This window comes from Ambystoma mexicanum, chromosome 2q (genome assembly GCF_040938575.1).
Source record: "Ambystoma mexicanum isolate Mex_15411 chromosome 2q, UKY_AmexF1_1, whole genome shotgun sequence".
NCBI classification, from domain to species: domain Eukaryota; kingdom Metazoa; phylum Chordata; class Amphibia; order Caudata; family Ambystomatidae; genus Ambystoma; species Ambystoma mexicanum.
The window spans coordinates 242,334,928-242,362,258 of NC_090924.1; positions in this window are offsets into that span (position 1 = coordinate 242,334,928).

A 27,331-nucleotide genomic window follows, 5' to 3' on the forward strand; every position below is an offset into this window, starting at 1 on the left:
AGACAGGTTGAGGACATTGCCAGGCAGACGGCGATGCGGGAATATAAGGCTGCGCGTTCCAATTTCTGCTGCTAGAAAAGGGGGGGAGTAAGACCACAATATATTCCATGGCCACACATGGATCGAGAACACTTGAAGAACAAGCTTCCATTGCTGACATCGGGAGCCGGGAAGTGGATACACGAGTTAGAAAAGATGACAGGGAGTGTCACATTAGCTATAGGGGACATTAAAGGTCTCCTGATTGCCATACTCGCTGAGAGAGCAGACGATGTATGGGCACGGGCTGGGTACCCTGGTGTTACCATAATTAACACTGCCTACGTCGGAGCACCATTTAATAATTGCAGAGCAGCAGTATGGAAAGTGCTATGAGTGCTTTACCCAGACACTTCCGATATGGGAGCTATAGTGACTCAGAAAATGAAGGAGTCAGAAGATCCATTGATTTATATCCAGAATTTTCAAGACGTGTGGGTGCTGGAAGCGCATGAATCTTGTACAAAATCTATATGTGTATTCTACCAGATATTGTGCCAATGGTTTCCAGAACCAGTGCAGAAACAGCTCAAGAAATTGGTAGGGGTAGAGGCTAAACCTTGGGTTGAAATACAGTTGACTATTGCACATTACTGCAGATTGTTGCAAGAAAGAATCGAAAAAGGGAGGCAACTTGTAAGGGTGAGGAAGCGAAGCTGGTGCAAATAAATGATCAAAGTATGCTCTCGTAGGAGTCATGCTGACTAGCCCAGCTGAACAGAATGTACAACAGGTGGCTAACCTGCAGGAGAACAACCAGGGTAGCGTAGGATTGTACCCAAGGGGAAGGGGATTTAGAGAGAGAGGATGGCAGAGTAATCAGGGAGGTTTTCAGAGTAATCAAGGAGGCTTTCAAAACGTGCAGATGGGCATTCCAGATATGTCAAATGGACAAATAGCCTGACCACCGCCAGTGTGTTGACTGTGTGGAATGACAGGGCATTTGGTGCGCTCGTGCAGAAGCCAAGGCGTGTGGCAAAATGGCCAAATCTCCCAACAGGGCGGTGCACAGAATCACACAGTGCAGCAGCAAGCACCAGGCATGCAGCAGGGTGCGCAGAAGGAGGTTCATCCCCCGAGCATGGGGAACTTGCCACAAGGGCAATTCCAACAGGCACCACCGCACATGTCTCAGGGCACAAACTCCGGAAGGGGAGGCAACCCTGGGAATGGAGAAAATCCACAAGTATACAGTGGCCCAAACTTATATATGACCTAGGACAGCTCACTGGGAACCCTGATGTGCTCTATCCTATCAGTGACACCAGACCCTAACAGGGAACCAAGGGTGAATGTCGTCATAGGGGGTAAAGAATATTCCTTCCTAGTTGACACAGGTGCAACACGCTCGTGCATACGGGAGGGCAAGTTTTCCTTGTTCGGCGAGGCCATAGATACTCAGAGTTTCACAGGAGCTCACAGTCAAGTTCCCTTTACAGACGCACTCCCAATTTCCGTAGGAGAGTGGGAAATGAATATACCTTTATTGAATTCGCGTCAGACCCCAGTAAACATTTTGGGTCGAGACTTGATGACAAAATTGAACATGATAATCTCATTCATGGAGGAGGGCATAGTATGCTCCACTCCAGGAATGCATTATTCAACGGTATGTGAAATGATCAGAGCATACTCAGGACGCATAGCCATGAGAGCTATACCATTAGAACCAGAAGTCTTGGCATATGGCATGCGTGTGCTTATGGCGGGATTGCCAGGCCTTGCAGATAGGACCATGAGAACCCCTGACTAGTTTCTATTCAGACCAAGAATACCTATGCATGAAGAAGAGGGACAAGTATTTCCCTTGATGATACAAACTGCAGCAGTGCGAGGGAAAGTAGCATTGGTCGAAGGGTACGATGATGAAGGCAGACAATGGTGCACAATTATCGCCATTAAAGAAGGGTATCGAGATGACGATCTATTCGAAGAACACCCTGACTTAGAGAGACGAGGGTGGAAGTAAATCTCATATTTTGGGTGAAAATGATCAAACGAGAAGTGCCCAAGAGAATGATGTTGGCACTGATCCATCCAGCATATTTTGATGATGACATGGCCCAAGTGCCTGTCTAAGTATGGACTACAGGACCTTATGACGTAGGCCTCCTGAAAGGGGTAGGAGAAGTGAAAATTAAACTGAAACCAGGAGCAATTTTACCAAGAGCGCGACAATATCCCATGTCCAGAGAAGCGGATGAAGGGATCACAAAGACAATTTCCGCCATGAGGGATCAGAGCATCCTAGTGACGTCAGAATCACCCTGTAATGTGGTGATTTATTCCGTCAAGAAATAAAAAGGAGGGTCTTGGCGTTTAATCCAAGATTTAAGAGCATTAAACAATATTGTTGAAGCCGAGTTCCCTCTAGTCCCTAACCCATCTACGATCCTGTGTAACATACCGATTGAGGCAAAATATTTCACGGTGATTGACTTGAAAAATGCTTTTTTCTTAATCCCGTTGCACCATGACTCACAAGATCTGACGTCATTTACATTCAGACAAATGCGTCTGAAAAGTATGAGGTTGCCACATCGGCACTGTGAGTCCCTGTCCATTTTCAACAGAGTGCTACAGATGGACCTAAGCAATATTGCAGTAGACAGTGTTGTCTTGCAGTATGTGGATGACATTCTAATCTGCAGAACCACTGAAGTACAATGCAGACCTGACTCTGTCCAGCTACTGACTATACTGGCTGAGAAAGGATATAAGGTTGACAAGGAAAAGCTACAACACTGTCAACAAGAGGTGCTGTACATAGGCCAGCTAATCTCACATGAAGGAAAAAAAGGTAACCCCAGAAAGGGCTGAAGCTATCATGAACACAGCTAAGCTGCTCCCGATAAAGCAAATGCAGAGCTTCTTAGGCCTTTGCAACTATGTTAGAGCATGGGTTTTTGATTACAGCACTTATACCAAGCCCTTGCTCCAGGCTCCAAAGAAGGCCCAGGTGACAAAGGGAAGAATTGAATGGACTGAGGCAATGAAAAAGGGGTTTACTGAACTCAAGAGAGCGATTTGTACAGCCCCAGGTCTCGGGATTCCTAATTATGCAGAGGAATTCTACCTGTTCTCACACACAGATGGCAGTGTTATGACGGCAGTGCTCACTCAAAAAACCTCATTGGGATACAAGCCCCTGGCGTATTACAGTGGGAGCCTGGATCCAGTAATGAGAGGCCCCTTCCCATGCCAACAAAGCTTAGCTGCCGCAGCGTTTGCCATAGAGAAGGCGACAACCATTGTAATGGGATGTTCCATGACGTTATACGTCGAGCACTCATTATTTGCCATCTTAGAGAAACCAAAACGGACATTGACATCTCAGAGAGCTTCTGCATATGAAGTGATCATATCTAATCCATCGATCAAAATAGTTCCATGTAAAACAGTAAACCCAGCCACGTTCATAGCTGAACCAGTCACTGAAGGAGAACCGATACATGACTGTGCAAACTATGAAGAATTCTATGATGAAATCCCCACCCTAAAAGAAAATGCCCTGGCGGGTGATGAGATCGTTTTCATTGATGGTTCTTCGGGAATCGACCAAGAAGATGGACAAAGATACACAGGCGTGGCCGTAGTAAAACACATAGCGAATGGAGAATTTCAAGCACTCATCAGTGCACAAATACCTTCTCATTATTCAGCACAGGCTGCAGAATTATTGGCGTTGATACTCGCCATTGAGAATCATGCAGACCAGGAAGTGATGTTGTACAGTGACTCTGCCTATGTGACATCCACAGTGCATGCAGGCCTAGCACGCTGGAAAAGGAGGGGTTGCCTCCAAGCGGACGGCACACCAGTGCAGCACGCAGCCTTATTGGACAGGCTGATAAAGGGACTACAGCTCCCAGTGGGCATAGCGGTTGTGAAATGCGCCACCCACACCAAAGGGACAGATTTTGTATCACGAGGAAATCAGGCAGCAGACACGGAAGCCAAGCATATGGCATCCAAGAGTGAAACGATCATGAAGTAGAAGTGGCTTGTACCCATGAACGAATGATGATAGCACGAGCCACACCAAAAGCCTATAGTAATATGGGGCAGACTCAACTGATGGAGATCCAAGGGGAGGACGAAAAGAACCTATGGAGGCGTCAAGGGTGTTCTTTAAACCACTCTGACGGGTTGTGGCGACAAAACAGCACTGGTAAACCAGTAATGCCTGCAGCCTTACTAAAGATAGAATTGGAACAATTACATTACCCAATTCACATGCCAAAAGAAAATCTAGCAGCAACACTCGCAGAAGACTGGTTTATACCAAATTTAGCTGAGCATGTTGCATTCTTTATGGTGAACTGCATAATCTGCCAGCAATTCACCGCTGGGCACACATTAAAAGTAGTGAGAGGAGTCATCCCCCGGCCAAATGGGCCTTTTCAGCACTTACATATCGACTATGTTGACATGATCCAAGTGTGTAACGGGTACAGGTACTTAATTGTGGTGGTGTGTCCATTCTCTAGATGGATAGCAGGTCCCTGTACACACCCAGACTCAACCTGTGCTGCTAAATTCCTGGTGAGAGAAGTGTTCCCTGGATGGGGGGGTATGTGAGGTGATGAGATCAGACAACGGGGCTCATTTTGTTAATGCAGTCTTTTAGCAGATCAGCTTGCTGCTTGGTATAAAGCACAAGTTCTCGTTGGCGTATCATCCGGATGTTAATGGTATCTGTGAGAGGCTCAACGGCTTGTTAAAGGAAAGGATAGTCAAGTTGAAGCTTACGCTATAGAGGGGATGGTTGCACTGCCTTCCACTGGCATTGTATGCTCTTCGGAACCAACCAAGCTCCGACCATCATCTTACGCCGCATGAGATAGTCACAGGAAGGAGAATGAACACCCATTTACCCCCCGAGACAGAGCTAGATGTGATGCCAGGTCAACCCGAGAGGTCCTAGGATCCAAAATGCAAAAGTACTGAACTGCATGACATCCAGCCTTACTGTAATTTCATACCAACTGCAGCGATGACGAAAAGGGTGCAGCGCAGCACAAAACACAGCAGGAGATGCTGAAACAGATGCAGTTCAAGGTCTACGTACGCCACTCATCTTCCCTGGAGACGCCGTGTTGGTGAAAAAAGATGGGACGAGCCAAGATTCAATGGCCCTTTCATCGTAGAGGACTGCACTCCGTCAGCTGTAAAACTGCATGGCAGGAGAGCATGGATTTTTCTCAATGACATTAAGCCCTATATCGGAGAAAGCCCTCTAGCTGCACCCCACCGCAAAGAGACCACAGACAACAGGGAAGAACCTCAGCACGTGCAGACAAGATCCATGATGAGTAAGAAGGACACATGAGCAGCAAAGCCAAGACCAAGAGAACCCTGTTGAAAGTTGTGGCTTAAAACTGGATATTTCCTCTAAACAAAAAAGGGGGATCTGGACATAAAACGGACACTCTGTGCATCTTAGTTGCAGGATGAAGAAGAACATTGCGCATTTAAGCCACAACATGGTTGTTGACACGAACTTGTAAACGAAGCCACACTTAAGCATTTTGAGACACAAGACTCTAATAGACTGAGATCGAGGACTTTTGCCCTAATGAGCTAACAAAGTATCCTGAAGAAACCAACACTAAGACCTTATTTCGCAGAACTTTTGGTATCTCCCAGCAGAAATATCACAAGGGATGTGCTGTCCTGTTTCCAATTAGTACTAGAGACATATCCGTCACTTGTAGGGATAGTCAACAGTGTCACAGACTTTATTCAAGATCCTGCCAACAAGAAAGTAATCTGGCAACTGCTTACTGTCATCGAGAAAGCCTTTGCTGTGTTACCAGAATACAGTGATAAGGACGCAAATGCTTCCACCTCAGGCGATAGTAGATGAACTCACAAATACGCTTTTCTTTCGCATTATAGAGGAGTGCCCAGCAATCATCGAGAGAACCACTGACACTCTTACTTTCATTAGAGATCCAAGAAACACTGAACATTTGCACCAGCTGTGGGCTAAGCTCAGCTACTAGGTCGCAATCCACGCAGCAGGAAAGTGCAAGGACTGTTCACGTCAAGGGAACTTGGGCCTGTGATCCAGAGCCCAGCAAAGTAGGACAAATGTCCCTGTCATCCGAGGACAGCCGACTGGCGCATAAAGTCCTGTTTCACCTAGTCACTGACTTTTCAGAAATGGTAGGGAGACCTGCCGAGGTTGACGTCATCACCTTCATCAGAGATCCAGCTAATGTCGCACATATGGGAAACGCTCCTCCATGGCATCATGCTCCAAGTGGAACTGTCCAACTTTCAAAGAGAGTATCTGAGGAGATTCCAGTGAAACCTTCTGCCGAGGGACAGATCGAGGAAGCCAAGGCAGCTCTTCATCTTTCTGCCGAGGGACAGATCCAGGAGATAGAGTCAAAGCACTTTATCTTTCCGCCGTGGGACAGATTGTGGGAGCAGAGACGAGAACTTCACAGTTTTATTTTAGCTTATTTTTTTACTTTGATTTTGATTGATTGCTATTTTTCTATTTCTTCGCATTGAACAGGTTCCAGCATGTCCTCAGGACAGAAGCAAATTTGGGGGGTTGACTGGGAACTGACCTATTTTGAATATGCACAATGAATGTGCCTCACCAAAGGTGTTAGTCTAATCTTTTTCCATAGTCTAGCAAGGGAACTGTATCCCATAACCAGAGACAATCGTCACCCGCAAGAGGGGGAACACTTGCAAAGCACTAGACACTTTATGATACAAACCTAGTGAGAAACAATAATGGAGTAAGTGAAAAGAATAGAACTTTGACATTTGCTATGATTGAAATGGGGGCCCAGAACAGTAACCTGATCCTCCCACAAACAGAGCGGCGCCCCCGCTTCCCTGGAATGAAATGCTGCCAATTGTCATACTGCACGATTATGTGTATATGTATAGTGGTTATCATTGTCTTTCTGTCATTAACAATCAGAACTGCATTCTTTATTGGTGTACGAAGCGTTCCAATTTCAGTGCACCCACCAAATAATGTACGCATGAGTCCCACAAAACCACCCAGACCCTATATAGTTACTCCAGTTCCAAGAAAATCTGATGGTAAGGTAAACGAACTAAAATTGAATGTAAGTATCAGTGATTCATACACATGAGGTAACGAATGAAGAGAAAAGCTGGAGACAAAGTCAGCGCGGAATGAATGAAAACATAGCACTGACTACTACACGCACACACACACTGAATGCACACGAACCAGGGCAAGTGTCAATGGCTACAGTACCTCGAAAGAAGACAACAAAAAGTATGAGACTGCCTACGGAACAACCAGTCCCAGAAAATAGTAAAGGTGACCGAAAAGAATCCAGTGAAAGACCAACTAAAGCAGACATAGCAAAAGCCCTCAAGAAGACAGAAGCGGCTACAGGAGAATTCACTGCAAGGACACAAACGTTGATAGATCATTTATTCCCGTTCATAGTTAGAGTGAAGAAACTACATGAGGAACTGAAAAATAGAACCGCAGAGACTGTAGTGACAAGCACACCAGTTCCAACACAAGGAACAAGCACCAGGCCCACGATGCAGCCTTACGCTGGGCTGATGACAGACAAATGGTGGTTAAAGACACTCATCAAAAAAATACAAGAGGAGAGGAAGAGAATAGCAACACCTCCTCCTATCACATCGATGCAGATAATGAAAACTGCTTCACCGACCAGAATGCCTGAGAGACCCCCAGCAAGGAAAAGTCACACAGATGCGTTTAGAGATGTAGTTATAGCTAACTACAGAAAGACACTAAGAATCAAGAGAAGCCCACATGAAGATAACAATGAATTAAACGATTACCTGGACAGCACAGCACATCTAGGAAACAACATTTGTTACCAGCACATGAAAGAGGTCGGAAGAAGAAAATCAGAAGGAGACTGCTTCGTCTGTGCACTTCTACCGTACAGCATGGGAAAATCCAAGATCTTTGTGGCTGTAGAAATTGATGTTCCAACAGCACACTGTTTGTCACACGTAGCAATGTGCAACACCAGAGGACAATTTATGGGGAAAGATGCCTCATTGATATGGGCGACTGTTACGCTCACCTGATATCCACTGGGACGCCACCCAGCTGTGGGGACTCTGGTATTCTCTCAGTCGCTCCCAGGTATGATCAGCAGAGACGTTCTGCCTGGAAAACAGGTGGGCAATGTTCAAGACTGGGCAACTGGGGTAAGAGCCTCTCAACACCCCGTAAGCCCACAGCCCCTCCCCGGACCTTTCCTCACCTTGTTATGGGTTTTGGCGTGCTCTCCGTCCTGCCTTCTTGGCAGGGGCGCGTTGTCCTTTGTGGGCGAGTACGATCTAGTTACTTCACTGATTCCGGCCCTTTTGAGTCTTTCAGGTAGGTCTTATTACTGTTATACTTGTATGCCTTTCTTTGGTTTAAGTAATGTCTTTTCTCTTTCCTTAGGTGCGCAGAAGTTCGCTGTGGAACGATGGCTGAGTTGGGACTCGCCGGTAGGTGATGGTGTATCGAGAACGCCTTGATGCGGTAAGTAGGCGCTATGCGCAGCGCTATGATGCCTTGCCTTTGCTAACCTGTTGTCTTTTTGTTCCCCGTAGATTGCGGTGCTCACCCAGAGCAAGAAGTCTCAAGGCGATGCTGGTCGATGGGCGACTTGTGAGGTAAGCTTCCGGCACGAATGTAAAATATCTAATGTCCTGTTTCTCTCCTTTTTGGACATCCGTCGGTCCGGGAGGCTCGCTGATCCTTGGATGCTGTTTGCAGGAGCGGAGGGCAGCTAGCGATGGAATCACAGGTAAGCTGCTGCTATTAACGATGTCCTTTTGTTTTTCAGATGCTGTTCTTCCGAGGTTCGCAGGTACAGCTGAACACGATGAGCGTCACGTTGCAGGATTGCAAAGTAACACGAAGTGTGTCCTTCAAGTCGGGTGTGGTTTAAGCTTCAGAAAAGTAGTCCAGGTAAAGCAGTTCCTAGGCTACCACACCCAAAATACTATACTGCATAGCTTGGGAACCAAGCTATGTGGGTGCCTCCATGTTGGCTGGCACTGGAATAAAGTAGTCCCAAAACACAAGTCCTCATGAAGTATGAGCCTGGCGCCAATGGCGCCAGGACTGGCCCCAAGAGGGCTTCAGCAAAGGATGCCTGAGTTTGTTTGAGACCCGATCCAAGGCCCCTCCTGGCCCATGGGGTGGCCAGGTTTTTTTTTTGATACAGGTCGTGACAGCACTCCCCCCCCCCACAAGGCCCCCTCTCAAGGTGTTCCTTGTGTCCGGCCCAGCTTAGTTGGGAAGTTCCGATGGTATTTTTCGATCAGACGTGTTGCATGAATATTCCCACAAGGTTCCCAGGACCTATCTTGGGGTCCAAATCCTTTCCAATCCACTAGATAGTAAAGCTTGCCCCTTGAATACTTGGAATCCAAGATGCTTCTGACTTTGAATTCTGGTTCCCCGTCAATAAGTATGGGTTTTGGTGGTGTTCCAATCCGTGTACCAGGCTGCATTGGTTTTAGAAGGGACACGTGGAATACCGGATGGATTTGTAGGTTAGCTGGTAAATCCAGTTTGCCGGCCGCCGGATTAATAATTGCTTTGATGGTGTAAGGCTCTAAGTACCTGGGTTGAAAGGTCTGGGTTCCTTTAATGGGTAGAAATTTGGCGGCCAGCCAGACCTAGTCTCCTACCTGATAGTCAGGGACCTTTTTCGGGTGTTGGTCTGCAAATTGCTTTTGTTTTTCTTTGGCGTGAGTAAGATGTTCTTTGGCCCTTCTGAAAGCTTGAGTGATGTTGGTGTGAAGAGTTTTTACTGCTGGCATTTCCAGACTGGTTGGGAGATCCAGCTCTGAGGTACGTGGATGTCTACCATAAAGGGTATAAAAGGGTGTTTGTCCAGTACTTGAATGCAAGGAATTATTATATGCGTACTCAGCTATCCAAAGTAAATCTTTCCGGTCTCTTAGTTCCTGATGCAACATGCACCGTAGGTATTGTTCGAGGGTCTGGTTGGTCCTCTCGGTTTGACCGTCTGTTTGAGGGTGATGGCTAGTTGATAGCCGGATGTCAATTTGTGCCATTGCGCAACACTTTCTCCAGAAGTTGGAGACAAACTGACTACCTCGGTCAGAGATCAGGACTGATGGAAAGCCATGTAGTTTGACAATACCATCCAGGAACACTTTGGCTAGCGTCGATGCGTCAGGGAGGCCCTTGAGTGGAATGAAATGTGCCATTTTGAGAATAAGTCCACGACTACGAGGATGGTGTTAAACCCTTGGCTGGGAGGTAGGTCAGTGATGAAGTCGAGGGAAAGAGTGTGCCATGGAGTGGGAGGAATGTCCAAAGGTTGCAGAAAACCGGATGGTTTTTGTTTTTGCGACTTGTTTTGCGCAGAGACTCCGCAGGACTGAATATATTTGATGACATCCTTACACCAGGCAGGCCACCAGAAGTTCTGTTTTACCTTGGCTAGAGTCTTGGTGATTCCAGGGTGCCCCTCGATCAGGAAATCATGATAACCTGAAACAATTTGTTGTTGTAAGTCCTTGGTGGGTACATACAACCGATCCTTAAAAAAGGGTAAGTGATCTTTAATGGAATATTGTTCTCCTTGCGCTTGCCATGCGAGGAAGGCATCTGGGTTCATGGTTCGTTGAATCGTATCTCTCAGTTCAACTTGGGTTAAGGCCGTAGTGAGGCCCAAGAGTTTGTCTTCCGGTATGATGGAGACTGGGTCTGGGGTCGTATATACCAAGTCATCAGTGCCTGTACGAGAGAGTGTGTCAGCTTTTCCATTCTTGACCCCTGGTCGAAAAGTGATGACATAGTCGTATTCGGCGAAGGAAAGGGCCCACCGCAGTTGATGTGAAGACTGGGCTTTAGCTGTTTTAAGGTATTGCAGGTTTCGGTGGTCCGTGATAACTGTAATGGTGTGTCTGGCCCCCAGAAGGTAGTGCCAGGCCTTAAAGGCGGATTTGATCGCCAAGAGTTCTTTGTCTGTGATGGCATAATTCATCTCCGGGGGAGAGAATTTTTTCGACCAAAAGGCCACTGGATGTAGCTGGCCTGTTTCTGGATCTCTTTGTGAGAGGACAGCTCCCATCGCTATACTGGAATCATCTGTTTCTACGATATAAGGAAGATCTGTGCGAGGATGTCGCAGGATTGGCACGGAGGTGAACCTTTTCTTGAGTTCCTGAAAAGCTTTCTCTGCTTCTTCGGTCCAGGCAAATTTTTTGTTATGTTTTTGTAGCAATATGTTGATCGGGTGTAAGATCTGTGAGAAGTCTGGTATGAACCAGCGATAGAAGTTCGCAAAGCCCAACATGCTCTGTACCCCTTTTACTGACGTTGGTGATGGCCATTTCAGAACGGCGTCCACTTTATGCAGGTCCATTCTGATGCCTCCTGGAGTAAGAATTAAACCCAGAAACTCAACTTCGGTGATGGGAAAGAAGCACTTCTCCAGCTTTGCATATAAACAATGTTCCTGGAGCTTGGAGAGGACTGAACGGACGTGCTTGACATGATCCTGTTTTGAAGTTGAGTACACTAAGATATCATCTATGTACACTAGGGCGCAGACATCAATTAACTCTCTCAAAACGTCATTCATGAAATACTGAAATGCTGCAGGAGCGTTGCATAACCCAAAGGGCATGACTTGATATTCGTACAAACCATATTTGGTGCGGAAAGCAGTTTTCCATTTGTCACCACTTCTGACCCGCACCAGGTGGTATGCTCCTCGAAGGTCCAGTTTGGTGTAAATTTGGGCATCTTTGACCTGGTCCAGCATTTCAGGGATGAGCGGCAAGGGGTAAGGGTTCTTCACAGTAATCTGGTTTAATGTGCGGTAGTCAATACAGGTTCTTAAGTCCCCCTTCTTTTTTTGGTAGGAAGAACAAAGGACTAGCTGCAGGGGATTAGATGGACGGATGAATCCATTTGTGAGGTACTGGTCTAAGTAAGCCTTCAGATGAAAGTTTTCAGGTTCCGTGAGAGCATAGATTCTGCCGCAAGGAACTTGAGCACCGGGAACAAGGTCGATCTGGCAGTCATAGGGCCTGTGCGGCAGCAGCGCGTTTGCTTGGTCCTTCTGGAATACATCCTGGAAATCATGGTATTCCTCAGGCAAGGTATTAGTCACTCCCAGAGGTGCCACTTCAGGAGTCGTAGAGATACTGAAAGCAGGTTTCTGTTCTTGGTAATAACAGGCTGGGGAGCAGTCGCTGGGGAAGGTTAATTTTCTTGCCCGCCAGTCAATCAAAGCGTTGTGAGCGACTAACCATGGCATCCCTAGTATGAGCCGGAATTGAGGTGCCTTGATAAGATCGAACAAAATAAGTTCCCAATGTCTGTCCTGGCACAGCAAGGTTATCTCGGCTGTGCGCTGGGTTATAGGTCCGGAAGCGATTTCTGTCCCATCCACCGTGGTTACCTTGTCTGTAGTTGGCTTGGAACACAGGGGAAGCCCCATCTCTGCAGCCAGGTCCTGATCTATAATTTCCAACTGCTCCGCTGTCGATGTATGCTTCAATGGCATGCATTCTTGACGATTGTTGGTTATTAATTAAGATCACCGGTATTGCAAAGTGTGAGGTCGGTGGCTCTTTCCCTCACTCGACAAACTGACCTCTACGTTTGCCGAGCTGGGTAGTTTCCCAACTGACACTCCTTCTCTTCATCTTTTCTCGTGGCTCCAATGATCTTCCTCGGAGGTTTCACTGGGCAGTCCTTCAGGAAATGCCCTGACTTTCCGCAATACAGATATAGTTGTTGTTGTCTACTTTTATCTCGCTCTTGTTTTGTTAGCGGGGGTCGTACCCCTCGGATTTGCATGGGCTCCACTGTATTTTCTTGCACTCGAGTTACACTGTCTCTAGGTCGAACGTACACGGGCCGAGGGTCCATTTCAAAATGGTCTACTTTTCGGTCTTGCAACCGGTGGTCCAGTTGCACAACCAAGTCTATGAATTCAGAACAATCTCTGGAAAGATTAACCACTTAAGCTAGAATGTCTTTTAATTCACCTCGTAAGCCCCGATGAAACAACGTGGTTCTTTTGTTTTCAGGCCACCTAGCTTCAGCAACCAATCGGTTGAAAGTAGCGATGTACGTTAATAAATCCTAATTCCCCTGTCGGAGGGAAAGGAGTTCATTGTCCACAGCTTTTTCTCGGGTATGGCGAGCAAAATGTTTTTCCATTTCCCTCTGAAATTCCCCAAAGTCATGTAATGAAGGATCATCATGGGACACCAATGGTATCGACCAATCTGCGGCGCTGCCACTTAGATATGATAAAACAAAGGCTACCCGGGCTTGGTCATTTGGGAATGCTCCCGGCCTGCAAAGGAAATGAAGGCGACACTGATTCATGAAAGCTGCATATTTTCGTGGATCAGCAGCAAACCTCTCCGGGGGGGCCAAAAGAACTGTACCTGGTAACACAACTTGTACCGGAGTAGGGACAGTGGATGACATGGTAGGATTTTACATCGGTGGGTTGTTCCCAGGTAAAGGCGTCTGACCTGCTTCGGTACGCTCTTTAGTCACCAATAAGTCTCACTGGAGAGCGTTAGTCTCCTGTCTGGCAGAGTGAACCTCGGCACGATGTTCTCCTAACAATTGGGCCAATTGGTCTAATTCCGATGTTTCCATGGTGCCCAGGTGGATTGGTTTGGTAGGCTTTGCGTTCTGTTACGCTCACCTGGTATCCACGGGGACCCCACCCAGCTGTGGGGACTCTGGTATACTCTCAGCCGCTCCCAGGTATGATCAGCGGAGAAGTTCTTCTTGGAATACAGGTGGGCAATGTTCAAGACTGGGCAACTGGGGTAAGAGCCTCCCAACACCCCGTAAACCCGCAGCCCCTCCCCGGACCTTTCCTCACCTTGTTATGGGTTTTGGCGTGCTCACCGTCCTGCCTTCTTGGCAGGGGCGCGTTGTCCTTTGTGGGCGAGTGCAATCTAGTTACTTCACTGATGCCGGCCCTTTTGAGTATTTCAGGTAGATCTTATTACTGTTATACTTGTATGCCTTTCTTTGGTTTAAGTAATGTCTTTTCTCTTTCCTTAGGTGCGCGGAAGTTCGCTGTGGAATGTTAGCTGAGTTGGGACTCGCCGGTAGGTGATGGTGTATCGAGAGCGCCTTAATGCGGTAAGTAGGCGCTATGCGCAGCGCTATGATGCCTTGACTTTGATAACCTGTCTTTTTGTTCCCCGTAGATTGCGGTGCTCACCCGGAGCAAGAAGTCTCAAGGCGATGCTGGTCGATGGGCGACTCGTGAGGTAAGCTTCTGGCACGAATGTAAAATGTCTAATGTCCCGTTTCTCTCCTTTTTGCAGAGGCTCGCTGATCCTTGGATGCTGTTTGCAGGAGCGGAGGGCAGCTAGCGATGGAATCACAGGTAAGCTGCTGCTATTAACAATGTCCTTTTGTTTTTCAGATGCTGTTCTTCCGAGGTTCGCAGGTACAGCTGAACACGATGAGTGTCACGTTGCAGGATTGCAAAGTAACGCAAAGCTTGTCCTTCAAGTTGGGTGTGGTTTAAATAGCTTCAGAAAAGTAGTCCAGGTAAAGTAGTTCCTAGGCTACCACACCCAAAACACTATACTGCATAGCTTGGTTCCAAAGGAACCAAGCTATTTCGGTGCCTCCATGTTGGCTGGCACTGGAATAAAGTAGTCCCAAAACACAAGTCCTCATGAAGTATGAGACTGGCGCCAACGGTGCCAGGACTGGCCCCAAGAGGGCTTCAGCAAAGGATGCCTGAGTTTGTTTGAGACCCGATCCAAGGCCCCTCCTGGCCCATGGGGTGGCCAGGGTTTTTTTTTTATACGGGTCGTGACAGCGACTGAAACAGAGTATGCCGATGAAGACGGTTACGCCCAGGACATCAAAACAAGAAACAGAGCGCATACTAAGAATCACATGATCAGGTATGAGAAGCCTGAAGTTAAAGGATCAGGAACAAGATGGGAAATAAACCTGAGGCTGAACGTCCAAGGAAAGACTCCAGAAGAGAATAAAATTTGGAAGAACAGAGGCCAAATGCAGATTTGGGGGACAGTGGTTTCCCCAAATGGATGGGAAGAAGGAGTGGTGATCTGCCGAGCTTGGATGGTCCTTGGAGCCTGCTGTCATGAGGGCGGGGGGCTGGAAGCTATGGTCCCGATGGAAGCACCATTAATTTACACATTACGGCATCTCCTGCGCCGTTCTAGTCGTTACGTTTCTGGAGCATTCATAACGAGGTTAGCCACGCCCCCTCAGTGCGTTGCAACAATCTTCGTTTCCTCGCTCCACTGAAGCCTCGTACTTCAGTCCTCCTAGCGTTTTTCCGGCCTTGGAATCGTCCCCCCCTCCTGTATTTTTTCTTCCTACCTTGTCCTCCTGACTCCAGTTCCTTTCGGTCTTACTATTTCGCTGTGTGATCTTTCGTTTTTATTTCAGACTTGCGTTTGGTCTATCTCTATACTTTTCTTTGCTACCGGCAATTCTCTGCCATCTTTACCGCCTTTACCGTCCCCTTTTCTTTTCCCCCTGCTCTTTCTCCTTTGCTTAAGTGTTTCACGATATTCGTTATTCACACTTACCTCTAAGGCTCCGGTTTCATAACGGCTCGGTGAGTTTCTTTTCATTTCATAAGATTGGTTGTATCCTTTCTCTGGGTACGTTTTTCTTCCTTCATTTCTTTCCTCCATCTTTGTTTACTTGTGTTCCACTTATTCGCCCTCCTGAAGCCCTTCTTCCTTTGGCTTCCTTGTCACTGGCTTGCCTTCCATCTGAATCCCAGGTGGTTTGTGAAATCTTCAGCTCCTGTTTCTACAGACTACATACTTGGAATTCTCCTGCCAGCCTCTACTTCAGAACGTCCACGGAGATCTTCGGCTCTGCCTTTGTTTATGTACTGTTAGCTGGAATCTCAAAACCAAGACTTCAGACACTCCTCCTCCTTCAGTTTCGGAATTGAATACAACTGGGGTTTTTTATGCCACTGGCTTTTTCCCCCATATTGGGCTGTAGAGGGAGGGTGCCATAATTATTGCAGTCTGTTTCTTAAGGCAACCATTGTGGCGCATTCCCGAAACAGACCCTATCTCTTCTCAAAAAAAGGATATTCCGAAGAAACAACAGAACTAACCGGATCGGAATTATCCTCCAGTGAATCAGACACCGAGATACAGGTGAGCTCCACTCTTGACAGATTGCAACGCCCAAAAATGGCTACGGCAGAACAAGTCCAGGAGCTAATAAACGCTGTTCAGAACTTTTCCCTCGAACTGCAGGGAGTTAAGGCAGAAAACGCTGTTCTCCGTCAAATGGCAGTCGCCAGAGAAGCCCACCAGACGGATTTACCCCCATTGTCTTTGGCAGCAGGAAAGTTTGATGGCTCACCCAAAAAGGTTAAGGAGTTCCTGGATGCGTGCATGATATACTTTACCTTCAGACCTACTACTTATACTCTAGATCGCACTCGTGTAGGATTCCTCAGATCCAACATGATCGGTAATGCCCTTGCCTGGGCAACTCCGTTGGTCACATCCAACAATCCCGTTTTACAAGATTATAATGCTTTCACAACCCTGCTACGCCAAACCTTTGAAAGACAAGAGATTGGATTTTCTGCTGGAGAAGCCTTGTTTGATATTAAACAAGGTTCGATGGACCTAATGTCTTATATTTCTACCTTTAAGAAGCTGGCGGCGGAAGTGGGCTGGCCAGACACAGTGCAATACACGGCGTTCAGAAGAGGTCTCCATGACGACCTAAAAGACGAATTGGCCCGAGTTCCTAGACCGGCGACGTTAACCGACTTGTACACTTTAGTCCTGCAGATAGATTACCGACTCATGGAAAGACGATCTGAGAAAAGAAAGACCCGAACTCAGACATTTTCGATCCCTGGACCGTCACCTACTTCCACCCAAGGGTCACATCGCTCCAGCGAAGAACCCATGCAGATTGGTACGACCAGGGGTCCTCTTTCAACCACAGAACGAAACCGACGGAAGGAAAAGGGTTTATGTATGTACTGCGCATCAGATGCACACCTCCTCAGGGATTGCCCGGAGGTTCCCCCGAGACGTCGGGGAAACGACGGACCCCGGTCTTAGAAGGAGCCACTTACCGGGGTTCAGTGGAAGGCTCACATTGTGCTCAGATGTCAGGAGAAGACGCCCGACTGATGGTCCTTCAAGTGTCACTCCAGTGCAAGAACTGTCCAAAAAAGAATGCATTAGCCCTCATTGACAGTGGGGCGGCTGGTAATTTCTTAGACATCAATTGGGCTAAACAAGAAGGTATTCCTCTGGTAGATAAGACAGAGGAACAAAAGGTGGAAGGGGTGGATGGCCGTCCCTTATGTTCAGGACCTATTGTACAAGCTGCTGTCGACATCAAGATATGCATCTCTCTTCATCAGGAAACCCTCACCTTTGATGTGATAAGAGCAGCACATTTTCCCATAATATTGGGAATCCCTTGGCTTCGTCAACACAATCCTGTTATTAACTGGTCCCTTAACACTATAAAATTCGACTCTGAGTTCTGTTTCCAACACTGCTGCTCTTCTAAACAGACGGAAGCAACCGTGATCTCTAGCCCATCCGGAACTTCTGGTTCCCTTCGGGTTCTTAACATTCACCCCATTTTTCATGAGTTTGCTGATGTGTTTGAAGATAGAATACCCAAAGACTTGCCTCCTCATCGGTCCGAAGATTGTGCTATCGATCTCGTTCCAGGTACTACTGTACCCTTTGGACGCATGTTCTCTTTAACCTTACCAGAAAAACAAGCTTTGAGGACATACTTAGATCAAAATCTCCAAAACGGATTGATTCGTCCTTCCAAGTCTCCAGCAGGAGCTTCGTTATTCTTCATAGCCAAGAAAGACACAAGTGAACTACGCCCATGTATAGACTATAGGGGCTTAAACAAGATCACAGTGAGAGATCGTTACCCAATGCCTTTGATAAAAGATATCTTGGAGGCAGTTGAAGGATCAAGTATATTCAGCAAGCTAGACCTTAGGGGTGCTTATCATCTCTTAAGGGTCAAGGCGGGGGACGAATGGAAGACGGCGTTTCGTACACCCTTTGGGCTGTATGAATATCGAGTAATGCCATTTGGATTAGTCAATGCCCCAGCAGCTTTTCAGAGGTTTATGGATCATCTTTTTGCTGATCTCTTATTTGTCTCAGTCATAGTATACCTAGATGACATCTTGGTCTTTTCGAGTAACCCTATTCAACATCAGGGTCATCTCACTGAAGTCATGGAACGTTTGAGACGCCATCAACTCTTGGCTAAACCGGAAAAATGTGTGATTGCAGTACCTTCGGTACCCTATCTAGGTTTTATCCTATCGGAACATGGTATCGAGATGGATCAAAAAAAAGTCTCAGCTATTCTCACCTGGCCAGCCCCCTCTTCGGTAAGGGAGGTACAGGCCTTTTTGGGTCTTTCAAATTTCTACAGACGATTTATCGTTAACTTTTCTGAGCAAGTTCTTCCAATAACAGCACTTCTCAAAAAAGATATTCCCTTTATTTGGAATCACAAGGCAGAACAAGCGTTCCTAGGATTAAAAAAGGCATTTTGTTCGGCTCCTATTCTCAAACAGCCAGACCAACGAAGGCCCTTTGTGGTTGAAACTGATGCATCTTCAGGGGCAATAGGGGCTGTTCTCAAACAAGAACACGATGGTAAGGAACACCCAATAGCCTACCTTTCTCGCACGCTTACGCCTAGCGAAAACAACTACTCTGTTATAGAGAAGGAGCTACTGGCCATTAAGCAGGCATGTTCAGAATGGAGACATCTCCTCCAAGGGTCAAGACATCCATTTGAGATCCGCACTGATCATAGCAACCTTAAAGTGCTACAACAAATGGAGTGTAAGAATACTCGACAAGCCCGATGGGCTTACTTTTTTGCCCAATATGATTTCTTTATTACATACCTCCCGGGCAGCAAGAATATCCTAGCGGATAGCCTATCTCGTAGCCCTTCCAGTTGGGTTAATCCACCCTTTAAGGGGGAACTTTTGTTACCTGAGGTCCGAATTGTCCATACAATCTCAAGGTTTCTACAGGACGTCAAGGAAGCGACTCCGGTTGCTATACTACCTCTTTCCAAGCCGGTTCAGGAGCAATTAATCAGGAAAGAAGGACTGTGGTTCTACAAAGGAAAGCTTTTCATTCCCAACACCAAGCTACAGTCACGAGTCCTTCATTGGGGTCATGAATCACGGATTGCTGGTCACAAGGGCTTAGCTGCCACTTCCGACCTGGTTAGACGAATGTTCTGGTGGCCTAACATGCTGTCTGACATTAATCTATATGTAGGTTCTTGTCCTATCTGCGCCCGAAGCAAGGGTCTGACTTCAAAACCTGCTGGGTTATTGCACCAACCAAAACTTCCAACAACTCCGTGGGTACATGTCTCTACCGACTTTGTGGTAGATCTCCCTAAGTCTCAAGGATACTCAGCAATCATGGTAACCATAGACAGTTTCAGTAAGATGGGCCATTTCTCACCGCTGAAAGGAGTGCCGTCTGCACCTGAGATGGCGCAGGTATTTCTAAAGGACATCGTCCGACTCCATGGTATCCCAGAAACGATTCTTTCGGACAGAGGTTCTCAGTTCACTTCAACCTTTTGGAAAACCTTATGTGATCTACTGGGAATAGAACGGGCCCTCACTTCAGGATACCATCCTCAGTCTAATGGACAGACGGAACGTCTCAACGCCACTATGGAGCAGTATCTTCGCTGTTTTGTTAACGAACAACAAGATAACTGGGTCTCTCTTCTTCCAATGGCCGAATTTTCTTATAATAATACCCTTCACTCGGCTATTAAAATGACACCTTTTTTTTGTGTGTTTGGTCATCATCCCCGTTCTTTTCCCCTGGGTGATATTCAGGCTTCATGTTTACCCATGATAGACTCTCTCTTGGAAAACATTACCAGAACACAGAAGAACTCCCTTATCAGCCTCCAGGAGAGTAGAGCTCGATATAAACATCAAGCTGATACACATCGGATCCAGAATCCTGATTGGCAAGTTGGTGATAGAGTCTGGCTCTCAACCAGATACTTACCTCGTTGGACACATCCTTCTAAATTCTCTCCCAAATATCTGGGCCCTTATACCATCACTGCTCGCATTAATCCTGTGGCTTTCCGATTGAAACTCTCTTCTCAGCTCAGCAGGATACATCCGGTCTTTCACTCCTCTCTGTTGAAAAAGTTCATCCCAGACCCACACCACAGGAAAAGAAGAACCTTTCACTTAAAAGACACTAATCCCCAGGCAGACGAATATGAAGTGGAGAGGATAATGGATTCAAGATATTACAGAGGTCGACTCCAGTACTTAGTGAGATGGAAAGGTTACTCTCAAGCCGAGGACTCTTGGGAACCTGTGAATAATCTCTCAGCTCCCAGATGTATACGACAGTTTCACACCCTCTATCCGGGTAAGCCTGGGGTCGGTACCCCAAGAAGGAGGCATACTGTCATGAGGGCGGGGGGCTGGAAGCTATGGTCCCGATGGAAGCACCATTAACTTACTCATTACGGCATCTCCTGCGCCGTTCTAGTCGTTACGTTTCTGGAGCATTCATAACGAGGTTAGCCACGCCCCCTCAGTGCGTTGCAACAATCTTCGTTTCCTCGCTCCACTGAAGCCTCGTACTTCAGTCCTCCTAGCGTTTTTCCGGCCTTGGAATCGTCCCCCCCTCCTGTATTTTTTCTTCCTACCTTGTCCTCCTGACTCCAGTTCCTTTCGGTCTTACTATTTCGCTGTGTGATCTTTCGTTTTTATTTCAGACTTGCGTTTGGTCTATCTCTATACTTTTCTTTGCTACCGGCAATTCTCTGCCATCTTTACCGCCTTTACCGTCCCCTTTTCTTTTCCCCCTGCTCTTTCTCCTTTGCTTAAGTGTTTCACGATATTCGTTATTCACACTTACCTCTAAGGCTCCGGTTTCATAACGGCTCGGTGAGTTTCTTTTCATTTCATAAGATTGGTTGTATCCTTTCTCTGGGTACGTTTTTCTTCCTTCATTTCTTTCCTCCATCTTTGTTTACTTGTGTTCCACTTATTCGCCCTCCTGAAGCCCTTCTTCCTTTGGCTTCCTTGTCACTGGCTTGCCTTCCATCTGAATCCCAGGTGGTTTGTGAAATCTTCAGCTCCTGTTTCTACAGACTACATACTTGGAATTCTCCTGCCAGCCTCTACTTCAGAACGTCCACGGAGATCTTCGGCTCTGCCTTTGTTTATGTACTGTTAGCTGGAATCTCAAAACCAAGACTTCAGACACTCCTCCTCCTTCAGTTTCGGAATTGAATACAACTGGGGTTTTTTATGCCACTGGCTTTTTCCCCCATATTGGGCTGTAGAGGGAGGGTGCCATAATTATTGCAGTCTGTTTCTTAAGGCAACCATTGTGGCGCATTCCCGAAACAGACCCTATCTCTTCTCAAAAAAAGGATATTCCGAAGAAACAACAGAACTAACCGGATCGGAATTATCCTCCAGTGAATCAGACACCGAGATACAGGTGAGCTCCACTCTTGACACCTGCAAAGAAGCGATAGAAAACTCACAAAGACTGTGCAAACCTCTATGGCCGAAGTTGGTAAAGTTACTAACCCGGGTCGAAGACAGAGGAGGACCCTTGCAGATAGTGCCACTGGAAAGCACAAAATTGTGCTTCAGGAACAACGGCACAAGGAAGATGGGAGAGAATCAGAACTGCGGACGAATCTTTGAGGCCCCAGGAGTGACGCACGGAACCGCAGTGATTATGGATCATTATTGGGCGTGTGGATCCAGAGCATACATCGGACTGCCAAAAGACTGGGGAGGCATATGCACAATAGTGAACGTCCACGTTCCTGCACTGGTGATCCCAAAAAGTGATCTGAAAATTGACAGTTTTCCGAAAGCAGATGCTCACCTGAGGAAAAGGAGATCAGTGGAGCTGGTATCCCGAATGAAGAGAGAAAATTACTTTTCTGCAAAATCAGAAGAAACATTCCATGCAATCCCATATGAACACAGGCTGTTCAGCCTCACATCATCAGTGTTCACAACGATCTTCATGCCAAGAATCCAAGTTGGAGTAAATACCAAATGGTTACAGATAACCAGATGGGAGTTATTGCAGACCATCAACACTACCATTAAAGGATTCAAACGCTATTAAAGAAGAACTAAGAGCAATACGAAAGATGACCCTCCAGAACAGATATGTATTGGACATGATCACAGCGATGGATGGAGGTGTTTGCACAAAAATCAAAGAATCATGTTGGACATTTATACCTTCGCATTATGAAGAAAATGGAACCTTAACAGAAGCCAAAAGTATGCTGACAAACCTACAGAACCAGATGATCGATGAAACTGACAATGTTTCTGGTAGCCCTGCTATTAATGATACTACTAGAATTTTGTGTTATCAAGATAATCATCACACAATGCCAGAAAACTGCGAAGAAAGCCATTGGGATGAAGATCATGATCAACGTCAAACCAGGATGGAAGCCCAGATACCTAACTGATGAAGAAATAAGAGACTTTGTGAAGGCCAGCGAATTTGCGCCAGAAAGAACAAAGTTTGTGTATCCCAGAAAACAAAGAAAGTATGAAGGAAAATGGATCTATTGCAGCCCAAATGGACAATGCCAGTTTATGACCGGGAACAAGGAATACAATGTAAAACCAGCAGGAAGTCTGAAAGGGGTGATATAAATATGGACTCCAAAGAAACACACATTCACACCATCATGTACAAACCCAGACGACGATGAACAAGATACAGAAGAACCAAGTAAGACCAACCCGAAGGAAGAAGCAGAAGTGGTCGATGAGCCGACCAGAGGGGGGAGTGTAGAGGAGGTCTCATATACAGCTTGCACTACAGCCCCCCATTTTGAGGTACCAGGAACATACTCGCCTAGATATGTGACGTATGAGGATCAAATAAACCAACAGAGAGCAGCACTAGGACTCTGCCCAGTGCCCATCAGAAGAGCAATACCTGTTGAAGTGCCTATAACCAGACAACCATGGGCAGCACAGTACCCACTGAGACAACCATACCAGCAGTTAACACGAAATGAAGACTACTTGCAAATTGTCCCCGAAGAGACCCAAAGGGCCTTAATGGAAGGCGAATGATGACGACACAAGAGCCCGGACAGATGTACAAATGAACATAAACGACAATCAAAAAATGACACACAAGGACGAAATGTAAAGAATAATGATGTAATGGTTTTGTAAGAAGAAACAATGTTGATATATAAAGAAACGTGACCATGAAGTGAGATGAAAATATGCAACTAACTAACGCCTGTAAATAGGCTTGGAACGCAAGAAGCTAAGGAAACGGTACTGCTTGCTATGTTTAGTAGAAGAATAGAGCGGCAAGCGCCAACTATATATCTACCTCAAAAGCACATTATACAAGCGTGACTCCATCTTACAAAAGCAGAATTAAGCCCAGGCTGCAAGGGGCCAACAAGGCTGAGATTCATATTCCAGCTAAAGCCAGAAGGAAAGTAGCTCATGCCTGGGAATTCGAGGTCAAACTCCAGGAAGGGAGGAGAGCCTCAACTTCGAAGAAACAAAACTTAAGAGCATAGCAGCCAGCCAGTGAAGGTCGAGATAAGGAGGCCCAGGCAGGTGGCCAGGCTAAGGAAGAATCTAATATATACGAAAAGAAGGAAAATGAAGCAGATTCATGGAGAACAGACACGTGACCAGCTAAGGGCGAAGAGGTACCAACGTCTGATGTCACCCAGAACCCGAGGATGGCATAACTTTTCCTGATAAGAAGTTATAGTTTTGAGGCCAACCTCAGCCAACTAATGACACATAGCCCTAAAGTACTGATGGATGGAAGGGAGGCAGGGTGAATCTTGGGGCACATCGCATCTGGGTGTCCATTCTGCATGCTGCTAATTAAAGTGGAGATTTATGTCTAGGGGTGTAACCTACCCAACGCAATGGACCAAATAATCTAGGGTCCTATAGCTAGTAGAACCAATGAGACGTCGTACTTGTAGTGAAGTCTATCACGAGTGATGTAGAGGGATGGGTGTAGACGCCCACCCGATAAGAGTTATCCAATCCTCACACTCTGTTACCATATGCAGATATAGCACCTATACTTAAGTTACCTTTTCCGACCAACAGAATTGCATGACAAACTTTGAGTTTTACACGTCAAATGATGACGAATTTTGCCTATAAGAATTGCTGGTTGAATGAAGAAGGGGGGAGCTGAAGCGAGACAGGTGATCACATCACTGTTGATTTCCATTTGTTGCCCTTGTTTTTTGTACTTGTCATTAAACAGACTTCCCTTTGCCAAACTACTGTTCCCTTTGCCAAACTACTGAGTTGTCCTTATTGATTGGTGTTGGAGTATGTGAATCCTGCACCCCATCCTCCTCAAGGTGCAGCTATCTCGTCTTAAAAGTTCTTGAGGGTGAGCTCTGATCCCATGGGCCCGTCAGAGGTCGCTCCGCCCTCCTGTACAGATGCAATATCAGAGGATCCCCAACATTAAATATCAGGGTTATACGAACACATGCCTCCCACTTTGTGCATGAACATGCTTGTATATATGATTGTGAATGTCTTTCTACAATGTAACATAACCTGTAACTAGCTAAGCTTTCAAGTAACCTACGCCGTGATACCTTTGGGTTTGGGCGTATAACAAATGCAATAAATAAATAAACCTGCAAAATATTCTAGTTCCTGCTTCCACCGTAGCACGGACAGGATCAAGGAGACAGCATTCATCATATTTGCAGATAAAATGAGGGAGCTCCGGCCAAAAGGAGGAGTGCTAAACTCTTTTGCCATCACATGGGGCATGGGGGATAGGCATACATGCAGAAGGAACCAAACTCTGCTTGGCTACCAGATAATATAACCCTTAGCCAGGCCAGAGCTGCTGCGTTGTATGGCATAGAGCTTTGGAGGGGCCAGCAGCCCTTACAATTGGCAGTACAGGAGAACACGTTTTTCAAAAGAGCTCTCTTGCCTATTCAAGTCCACATCTAACCATATGCATTGCGCAGAATTATTTGTATTTATTTATTTGGGCATTTATATGAGCGCAGACAGCCCTTGGGCATTTTGGCGCTGGTTGCAGTCAGGCAATAGGATATGAACACTGGGGGTTACAACAGACGGCAAAATGGAGTGCCAGTTAAAAAGGTACGTTGAAGGCGATGGTTCCTCTTGTGAAGTCAGTTTGAAGCCGGTCCTTTATTGGAGGCGCCAACGGGCTTTCGCTCATTGAATAAAGTATAGAAGCTCTGGCTGACTTGTTATCACAGGACGATGGGTCTGCTGTCCCATGGAGCAAACATATTAAATCTGTCCCGCCCTCGATTGGACTTGCCCATCTGTAGTCCACAGAAACTTTTATTAATGTCGGGATGAAAACAATAATAAAACAAGCATTGGCAATGCCAATAGTTTGGGCATTTACTGTTGTTCTTTGCATTTATAGGCACCAGGGTGCAAGGAGGAGAGTGTAACGTTTTAAAGGAGGATGAAATAAGGGGTTCAGGTGTGCAATGGAGCAAGAAGGGGAATAGAGCAATGGAGGAAGCCGTTGCTAGAGGGTAAAAATGATGAGCAAGAGGAAATATGAGCGAGAAAGGGTGAGACAGTAAGAAAAAAAGTTAGTGCTGGGGTGTTGTTAGGTCTGGAAAATATCAGGAGCTACGCTAATGATGGGATTGGCAGGACTCAGGGCTAGCTATAGCCTTTTGGTTGTAGCCACTGAGCTTCTGTAGGGGCTACAACCAAAAGACCTGGGGCTATAGCCACCGCAGAACCTCCCTAGCAACGACTCTGAGTTAGTGTGAGGGAAAGGATGAGAGAAAAAGAAATGGCTGAGAGCAAAGGTGAGAGTTGGAGAAGACAGAAAAAGGGGATATCTTCAAAAGTACCAGAGAGAGGGATAGAGAGTGACAGCGCGCACAGGGAAGGAGAGAGTGACAGCGCATGCAGAGAGAGAGAGCGACGGAGCGTGTGGAGAGAGAGAGAGAGAGAGAGACGACAATGGGCATCATTATGAGGTTGGTGGTCCGGAAACAATGGTACCAGTAAGCTTGCTGGTACCGTTGTTTCCGGACCGGCAAACTACAAGTTCTGCAAGCGGGTGCCTTTTCGCCAAAGGCACCTGCTCGCAGACCTTGATGGATCCACCAGATGGTGCCGGTGCATCCGACCTCCCCATTCCCATTGAGTCCAATGGGACTTGAATGGGAATGGGGAGCCATATTTTCCGGTGCCCGGCAAGGAGGAATTACCGGGACTGCCGGGGCTGTAATGCCCCGGTAAGTCCCCATTGCTGGGCGTCGGAAAGAAAATGACTCCGGTGGCAGCCATGCCGTTTTTACCAGCACGGCTACTGCCTGACTCATAATGAAGCCCAATGTGCGGAGAGAGCACAATTGTTGGAAAAATAGATGATGCTGCAGCAATAGAGATCACACCTACTTGTGACTTCTACAGGAAGCTTCAAAGGAAATCTCTGTGACAACCCTGGATTGAGGGGGTATCTTGGAAGCTATGCCCGTATATGGGGAACAATACTGAACATTTGTTTCCAAAGACTATTTTATAAATAAAACTTGTACGTTTTTTATCTTTGCAACCGCACTTTGCAGAAATGTAAAAAATTAACAGCTTTAATGTAATTTCGTGGGTTTTCATTTAAGACGTCATAGACTTCACTGACACATGGGGAATAGAAATGGCAGAGAATTGGGTATTATAAGGAAAGTATCCATGATGCCATTGTGAATTTTAATACTTTCATGCCTAATGATAATCCACACCCATGTATAAAGTTATAGAATTTTAAGTAATATAACTCTCACTGAAAAGTGCAAAAAACTGGTAGAAGGGCGAAACAAGGTCCCACAACCGTGAGGATTGGACTGCTATGCTCTACCTACAATATATAATCTGCCCATGTGATTGGTTAAAGTGCCACAAATGTATAAATGTGTAAATTAGGTTCTGAATGATTGTTGGCAAAAAGGACTGTGGGATTGCTTTTTACCTCATAAAATGCAACCTCATAAACTGGGACTCCTCCTCGGGGAGGCAACCAACATTGATTGTCCTATCCACTTCTTGGAGGTAGGCCTAGCTCAGTTATGCCCACCAATAATTCTGTGATGTCGCCATGCTCTATAAATAAGAGTGGTTGACAGAGCTCCAGACACACTCTCTCCTGA